We start from the raw sequence: 7,874 nt of genomic DNA, 5'->3' as shown, positions 1-7,874 counted from the left end.
GAGAGAGTGAGAGATAGAGGAGCTTCTTTGAAAGATAACAATTTGCAGGAGCTAGATGGTCGGCGTCCGTAGTCCAAGACACCGCTGACGGCAGCCGAAGCTGCGGGCTAGCTGGATGATCCAGGTCTGCCGGTCCATGAGCCCCGAGAGCGAACACTGGCGCCGCTGCGATCGCCGCAGTCTGACGTCACGGCAAGGACTCCACCAGCCGGGCTGCTGCTAGCCTCCCGGCCGATGCCGGTTCCTTTCGTTCGTTTTCGCTCGCGAATAATCATGGTGACTTATTGCTCAGTGCGCAGTGAAAATCACGGAAGAAAGCCGGTGTAAGCTTCCACTTTACCCAAAGTTGTTCAAAATGAAGGAGGTTAGATTGATAAAGGCAACCGTCAGCATTGCCACCAGTGTGCAGTAAGCACTTCAAAAAGGAAGACTTTGTGTAGCCGGTGAGCCGTACGTGTAGCGACGCTTTTACGGGCTGTTTGTCAACTAGTCTTTTTTTTTTTTAATTATCAGTGTACAAGAGCAAAACTATTGCCAGACGCTGTTCCATCCGTCAACCTTCCCGTGCGTCCTAGCGATGCAAGGCGATCGCCCCCGGGATCGACGAAGCGACGGCGTAAGTAAATCAGCCATTGCTCAAACTTTCGTTTCCTCGATCTTTGTGTCAGTGAGTGCTCAGACATTTTGCTCAGTAGCGGAATGTCCAAGCTGAGTCAACTGGGACCTTGCTTGAGTTTTTGTTTAAAATGTGTCTCACGGCAGTGGTGTTCTCGTGTTCATTCATGCCGCGAAATTTGACACAGCCCGCACAGCTGTGCTGGTCTTTTTGTTTGAATGCTGATATTTTTCAAAATTTCCAAGACATGGGGCGCAGATTCAGTGCAACGCGTCCCTAAAAACAGCACTTCAGTAAGGGTTGTGATAGGTTTTTTTTTTTTTTTTTTTTTTTTTTTTTTTTTTTTTTTTTCAAGGGCTCCGTGAAGCCCTGCCTTAGCTACGTCTCAGGCTTGTGTGCTATGCAACAAGCGTGGCTTTAAAGTGCACGTGATGTGCAGCTGCGCTGCGCTTTTCTGAGGTAATGCCCAAACTTCGTTAAGGCCTTGTTTCAGTGTTTTTTGAAGTTGTAGCCTGAATCACTCTGTCCGATTCCAGGTGAAAGAGGCGTTCCCGCAAAGTCGTACCAGTTCTGCGCACACGCAGAGGCTTTGACAACACACAAGAATGGGGACAGTAGTGAAAATTCGAGCGCCGTTCCCATGAACGATGCTGCACGACTAGAAGAGGAGGTGGAAGTTATAGATTGAGACGGTATGTTTACCTATGGATACACTATGCGGCCACTATTCCTTTGTGATGATTCACATTGTCGTGAATGATTTTTATCAAGCATTCAGGAAAAAGAAAAACATTTATATATCCCGCATTGTCTTTAGTTCTGACCGTGAAACTGAAATACATGAGTAAGCTAGAATCGTGATAAATTATCAGCTTTTGCTTCCTCACCACTACTGTTGATTAAAACAAACAGTTAATACCTTAAACAATCTCTATTACTGCAGTTAATTCGAGTGGAGAGCTTGTTACAACATAAAAATGAAGTAATGAAACCACAAGTCATCCGTAGATACACGAGGAATATTCTTTTATCTAGCCACGTCACCAAATGTACATGAAAATACTGCATTTCAACCTTATCACTGTAAGCATAATGTTACCCTAAGAACAGAGAAGGACATACCTGTTTAAACAAGACCCACTTTTCATCCTCTTCACATATGGATTCAATGAGCTGTTTGTAGTACTTAACAAAACGAAAAAGTTTTCAATGCGTGACGGAAATTTAGTGATATCTCTGTATCTGTAAAGAGTGGTTTAGATGGCATAATAATTCTGTCGTTTTTTTTTTCTCAAGGACCAACACACAGCGCTAACCAACGCACAGGAAGTTCTGAAGGTATGTAATACAGTTTTATACACTGTTTGCCTGTTTCACCTGCAGCTGTTTTATTTTTATTTTATTTTTTTTTTTTTACAGAGCTTGCGTTTTTTTCTTTTCAGGAGTTACCGTGAAGGTTCAGAAGCTTTTCAAGGACGCTGGAATTCAGCTCAGCGCGAATGACATCTTCAAGCAAAAACAGCTAATAACGGTTGCAAAAATAATTGATGAAAGTGGTTTCTCTGCTTCACTAAGGCAGCGACTTGTTTCGCACGCTTTGTCCACATAGGAAGTTATGCTCCTCAGTGAAAGGGAGACTGGAAAGAAATTTGCAAATTAGCAGTGCCCCCAAGACATCCCATGCGCGCACGGCTGCGGCGCAATAGGCAGAGGCGAACGGAATGACGGAAATGTTTACGACGACACGGTTAATAACTCATATTTCTGGCCATCAAAATGCACGTTGCTCTTGGCAAATCATGCGTAATTGCTTCTCAAAAATGCTCGACAAGTAAGATGATTCTAATAAAGTTTTAATCAGTAGCCGTTTTTAAATAAAAATCCGTGCACAAATTTCACAGCGCGCAGTCCATAATGCGCGCTCGAAGCAACGTCCACAGCAAAACGGTACAAATTTATCGCATAGCAGGCATATAGACCTATCTTCATGGTTGTATTACATTCGTAATACAATCATGAAGATAGTGACTCCACGCACATCATCAGTTTCAAGGGACGACGCACGAAAGGCTCCTGCCGCGGCGACGGCACCAGCTGCGCCCGCCGCGGCGAGCGCTCGGGCACACGCGAGACGCGCTCACCGCGACGAGCCCATGTTTCGTGTTTTGAAAGCAAGAGGAATCATGATTAAATACTTTTTTTTCCTGGCACTCGATCGGTACTGTCTGCGTTTTTCATAGCGCTGTTGTTATGAGAACAACCGAGGCCGCAGACTCGAAGCTACGCGGAAACCCGGAGAAGCCAGAGCGATCGGCGCAGGCAGTCCTTGCCGTGACGTCACGTCGGGCTGACCGCCAGAGGGCGCCACTCAAACTTCTCGGGGCTAATACGGTTTGTCCTAGCATTCTGAAGAGGTATACATGGCATAACGTGGGGCTCGCTCCGCACCAAGGACGCGTTTATGCGGCGTTCTTCCATGGTTTATGCGCCCTCGTGACGGCAATCATCTGCCTGGCCAGGTCCACAAGCGAAAATGACGTCTGGGGAAACCAAACAGAATCACAAAAGAGGGGAAGGAAATGTGGCGCATAACGGAGGGTATAAGAGAAAATTACAGGACTTCCACTATGGTCATTCTGCTTATGCGCACGGGCAGCATGGTGGTTGCGGTATAGGCCGTAGCACTATAGCAGTATTTGCTACGCTAAAGCTTTATTCTAATACCCCTCCTCAAGCAAGCACGGAATGACAACTTTGTCTCAAACACCAGCAGGGTGCTCTCTGACCCGCGATGGCGCATGTATGCATATCGCGAGCTGTGTACGAAGCCGACGGCCTTCTTGAGAAGGTACGTGGTGTGTTTCCCGATATTTTGCTTTCGCCGTATGCTTGAAGCCGGCGTTGACCGTCGTGGAGAAATCTCGCTTGATTGCTGCGGAAAACATGATTGGACATGAAGGGAACGGCACACAGCAGATGCATATTACCCTACTATTAAATCACATTTCACGACTAATGGGGGAAGCAAACTCGGCGACCTGTATTGTTTGCCGTAAACGCTGTACTAAGTTACTGACTAATGCACTAACTGTACGCCCAAGAGATGATTTCAGCCGAGCCGCCCCTGCATCTTGTCTTAGCCTCACAACGAAATAGCTTCTATGCGCGCGCACGTGGAAATCAGGTACACATTCCGACGGAGCCGAAAGGGCAGAAAGAAGTGGCTTGATTATCCAGGCGCATAACTAACCTGGGTAGTAGAACAAACTGAACACACCTCCCCCTAAGCACACATGTAGGCGCGAGCGTGACGTTCCGCGAAAGCGAGCAGTGCAATCCACATCAGCACGCGGTGCGTGCTCTCGGGTAGACAGCGAGGAAGCGTGTATTGATTCATCATGATCAGAGAAGGGAAGCGGCAGGCCGGCCCAGCCGATCATCGCTCCCGAGGCGGCGGCTAGCTGCCGCTATACTGAGCCACTACTGCGGCAACCTTGCATCTCAAATCAGACGACGACGCAAAGACAAACAGCTTGTTCGCCACGCGGAACATGGCTACGGTGAGGCGGACGGTGCTCGCGTCCGCTCCACCTCAATCTCTGTTCCGATCCATCGGTCATCCCGCGGCCGCTTCCAGCAGCGCGCCAGCCGGATCGTTGTTTCCATTTGCTCAGCAGTCCGATTAATCATCCAGGAAGAAGCGGCGGCCAGGCACGCACCGAGAGGCGCCATCTTCCTGCCTGAGCTCTCAACTCGGAAAAGAAAAAGAGAGAAGCAAACAACAGCCGCGCACCGAGATTTCATTTTTCTTCGGTCCCTGTTAGCTGCTGCGGTACCCCTCTCCCGCATGCCTGCTCGCTGGGACCCTTGCTAAGCTGCGAGTGTTCAACGCGGAGTGTTCAGTTCCATTAATTTCAGGACTCCGGGCGGCGCGCAAGGGAGTCGGGGCGGACTCGAGCACGCTCCGACTGGCTTTGGGCTCGTCTCTCTTTTCCATTTTATGGTTCTCAACTTTTTTTTTCTTCTCGAGCATGCGGGTACCCGAGCGCGGAGGTAACTGGTTATCCACCTTACAAAACGCGCACGCGCAAGCTCACTCAAAGGCTACCCTTCAACCCCCTCCTCCTCCTTCATCTTGCCTCCATCTCTCTTCTCCCTCTCATGTGAGCTGAAGATGCTGCGTCTGCCGTTGCTTCCCTTCCATGCGGACCTTCAGTGCACATATACACACACACACGGGTTTCCCCGGAGGGAAAGAGAGATGCAGGAACGCACTGCCCTCATGGATGACGGTCGCGGCAGCTCCAATCGCGCAGAGCGCCACGGCCTGTTCTGCAACCGGAACGCGTTGGCAAACGGTCGGAAAGCAATTAGAAGAGTGCCGCCGCGACAGAGACGAATGGATGCGCGCGTCGGAAGCAGCAGCAGCGGCGGCGTGTGAGCATGCGTGAGCTCGGATCCAGCGGGCTGGCCGCGAGCGAGCGTTTAACCCTGCTCTTCCCCCTTCCTCCTCCGTTGCTGGCGGCTTTCAGCGCAAGGCTCGACACTTTTCGTCGGCACTCGGCCACGCTCGGCTCGCTCTTGAGCGATGACACACGCGCTGAGGTACGGCGTCCCGAGGACGACCTGGGCAGGAACGGGCGGTGACTGCTGAGCACGCGTGTGCTGTGTTTACATTGAGCACGAGTCACGACGTCTACATATGCCCGGGACAAAAACCGAATTCTCGTACCGAGGAAAACAAAATACCAAGAGCAAATAACGCGATAACAAATTATTAATTATCTTTTACCGTGGTTTCTTAGCCTGGGGATCCGACAGAGAGAGATCTCGCTGAAGCGTCAGTCCGAGGCTTCTTTTTCTACAACACGATCTCGCGCCGTGCGTTCGCGGTGCGCATGCCTCCGAAACTCATCTTCCTTTTTACAATTTGATGAATTTAGGGCTGTCAAAGCTGAAGAGTGGCTTGTAGGCGCGCCCTATTGGAATGAGGCTTCTGGCAAGATAGTAAGACAAAAAGGAAACTCTCAAACATTTTTCAAAGGAATTGTAAAAACTTGAAATATCAAAGTTGGCAACCATGCCGAGTGAGTTTTTTGTGCTCGCACTGCTATGCAAACACATGGACGAACACCGATAAAGAACCCCAAGTGATCGAAATTTCCGGAGCCCTCCACTACGGCGTCTCTCATAGCCTAAGTCATTTTGGGACGTTAAACCCCACAAACCAAACCAAACTGATAGAGAAGTACACGTGCTTGAGCTCGGTCTCTGTATAGCTTTCCTTGAATCGCAATATCTCACTCAGATCGCAGACTTGCCAAAGGTAGTGGACTTGAACTCCCAAAATCAACATAAGAAGGTTCTCGAACAACTCCCGCCCCGCCGGGGTGGCACAGTGGTTACGGCGCTCGGCTGCTGTTCCCAAGTAAGCGGGATCGAATCCCGGCCTCGGCAGCCGCTTTTCGATGGAGGCGAAAAGCAAGGCGCCCGTGGGCTGTGCGATGTCAGTTCAAGTTAAAGAACTCCAGGTGGTTGAAATTTCCGGAGTCTTCCACTACGGAGTCTCTCATAGCCTGAGTTGCTTTGGGACGTTAAACACCACAAACCAACCAAAACCGAAAGAAAAACTCCCGCCCTGTCTGTTCGATTAAATTCCATGTGACATTCGAGGTAGTACAGAGCGTACTGCATCCGCCACTATGGATGGGGCGGTGCTGGCGAATATGCTCAAGGTTGGCTTGCACTTACATACAACATTACATGAGAAAGGTAGCCGCTTTAGCTTATGTAAGAGAACCAGACGAAAAATTCGGAAGTCTTTTGTTCGGATCCCTTCAGCATCATGTTTTTCATCTATTTTCTGAACAATCTGTCCGTCACTAAAGTGGTAAGTTCCCAATAACACCAAAATTATATATATATATATATATATATATATATATATATATATATATATATATATATATATATATATATATATATATATATATATATATATATATATATATGAGGGCGGCGCTGGTGAAGACTCTCAAGGTGCGTACACAGACAACATTAATACCCAAGAAAGTAGCAGGTGGGACAGCGGCCGATGTAGCTCAGTTGGATGAGCACCGGACGCGATATTCGGAGGTCGTGGGTTCGGTCCCCACCATCGGCACGTTGTTTTTCCTTCTACTTTGAGTTTATCTTTCCCCTAAACAGATTACATTACTAACTTATGTGACTACCGAAGTAAAAATAATTAAAAAAAAAAAAAGACATGAAGTACCATCCCCAATGCTTTCCTTGGCCTCGCCGACTGTTGGTATATATATATTACGCGATGACGACGACGAAGTGTGTCCTCTTGCCTCGCGGAAGGGACAAGGCGAAGAAGAGGAAGTGGGACTGGTTCCGTGTTGCTGCTCGCTGCTGTGCCAGTTCTAACTGTGCTGTAAATATACTGTAAATGCATCGAGTTTCCACGTAATATCTTGGAGGAGGTGCTATATATATATAGACATGATTTGCTTGTTACTAATGGGTCGAGTTAAATATATATATATGAGTCCCCATATAAGTCTCATTGCTTCCCTAGCTGTTGGTTTCCTTCACATGCATGCGCAACGAGTCCCTCATTTCCCTATACTCGTCTTCTCGACCGTCGGAATCGAGGCGTTTTCGCACTCGCACTACGTTGTCGATCCTCTCGCTGCAATCTTCGTCTCGCGCTTAGATTTCTCTCTGTTTACACCTTTCTGAAGTCCTGCATTAACTAAGTTTCCAGCGTTCTAAGGGTTAGACGATTCTGGAAAAACAGGAATGGTGACGAATTGACGATCAATTTTGTCGTGAACAAGCGAACAATTTGCGGTTCCTGCGCAAGGCGACTAACCCTGCATGCAGCAAGGCTGGGGAAAGAGCGGACGTGTGCTCAAAATCTGACACCAAAGATTCTGCGAACAGCGGTGCAGGGAAGGAAACAGCCGGGAACGAGTGTAACGCATTTCTGCAGTATACGGAGCCGGCCACAGGCACTACGCGAAATCAGTGCAAGGTGATACTCAGGACCGACTTCATCGTCAAGAAGAGGCAGGCAACGAAGATAGAAGTGATGTCCACGAGGCAGAGACAGAGTCAGACGTGCAGTCAAGATTCAAGAAGAAGCTCCTCCCGTCCTGCAGTTGATTTGGAAAAGCAGGCGATAGCCAAATATCAAGAACTTAGGGAAGAGATGGTGGAAATCAGCAAAACAGTTCAAAAGAGGAGCCAA

At 48.5% G+C, this 7,874-nt stretch overlaps 1 long non-coding RNA gene across 1 annotated transcript; it reads left to right on the top strand.

The window, feature by feature from the left end:
* The first annotated feature begins 274 nt into the window (after window positions 1-274).
* On the top strand, window positions 275-2,216 carry LOC146186522 (uncharacterized). Its single transcript, XR_014707860.1, has 4 exons — window positions 275-616; window positions 1,153-1,308; window positions 1,913-1,954; window positions 2,059-2,216. It is a non-coding gene; the product is annotated as an uncharacterized LOC146186522 (long non-coding RNA).
* The last annotated feature ends 5,658 nt before the right edge of the window (window positions 2,217-7,874 follow it).

Source organism: Amblyomma maculatum, chromosome 6 (assembly GCF_055883805.1).
Source record: "Amblyomma maculatum isolate TAMU_Amacu chromosome 6, ASM5588380v1, whole genome shotgun sequence".
Lineage (NCBI taxonomy): Eukaryota > Metazoa > Arthropoda > Arachnida > Ixodida > Ixodidae > Amblyomma > Amblyomma maculatum.
The sequence above is the reverse complement of the archived record's forward strand: the minus strand, read 5'-3'. Positions and strand labels throughout refer to the sequence as shown.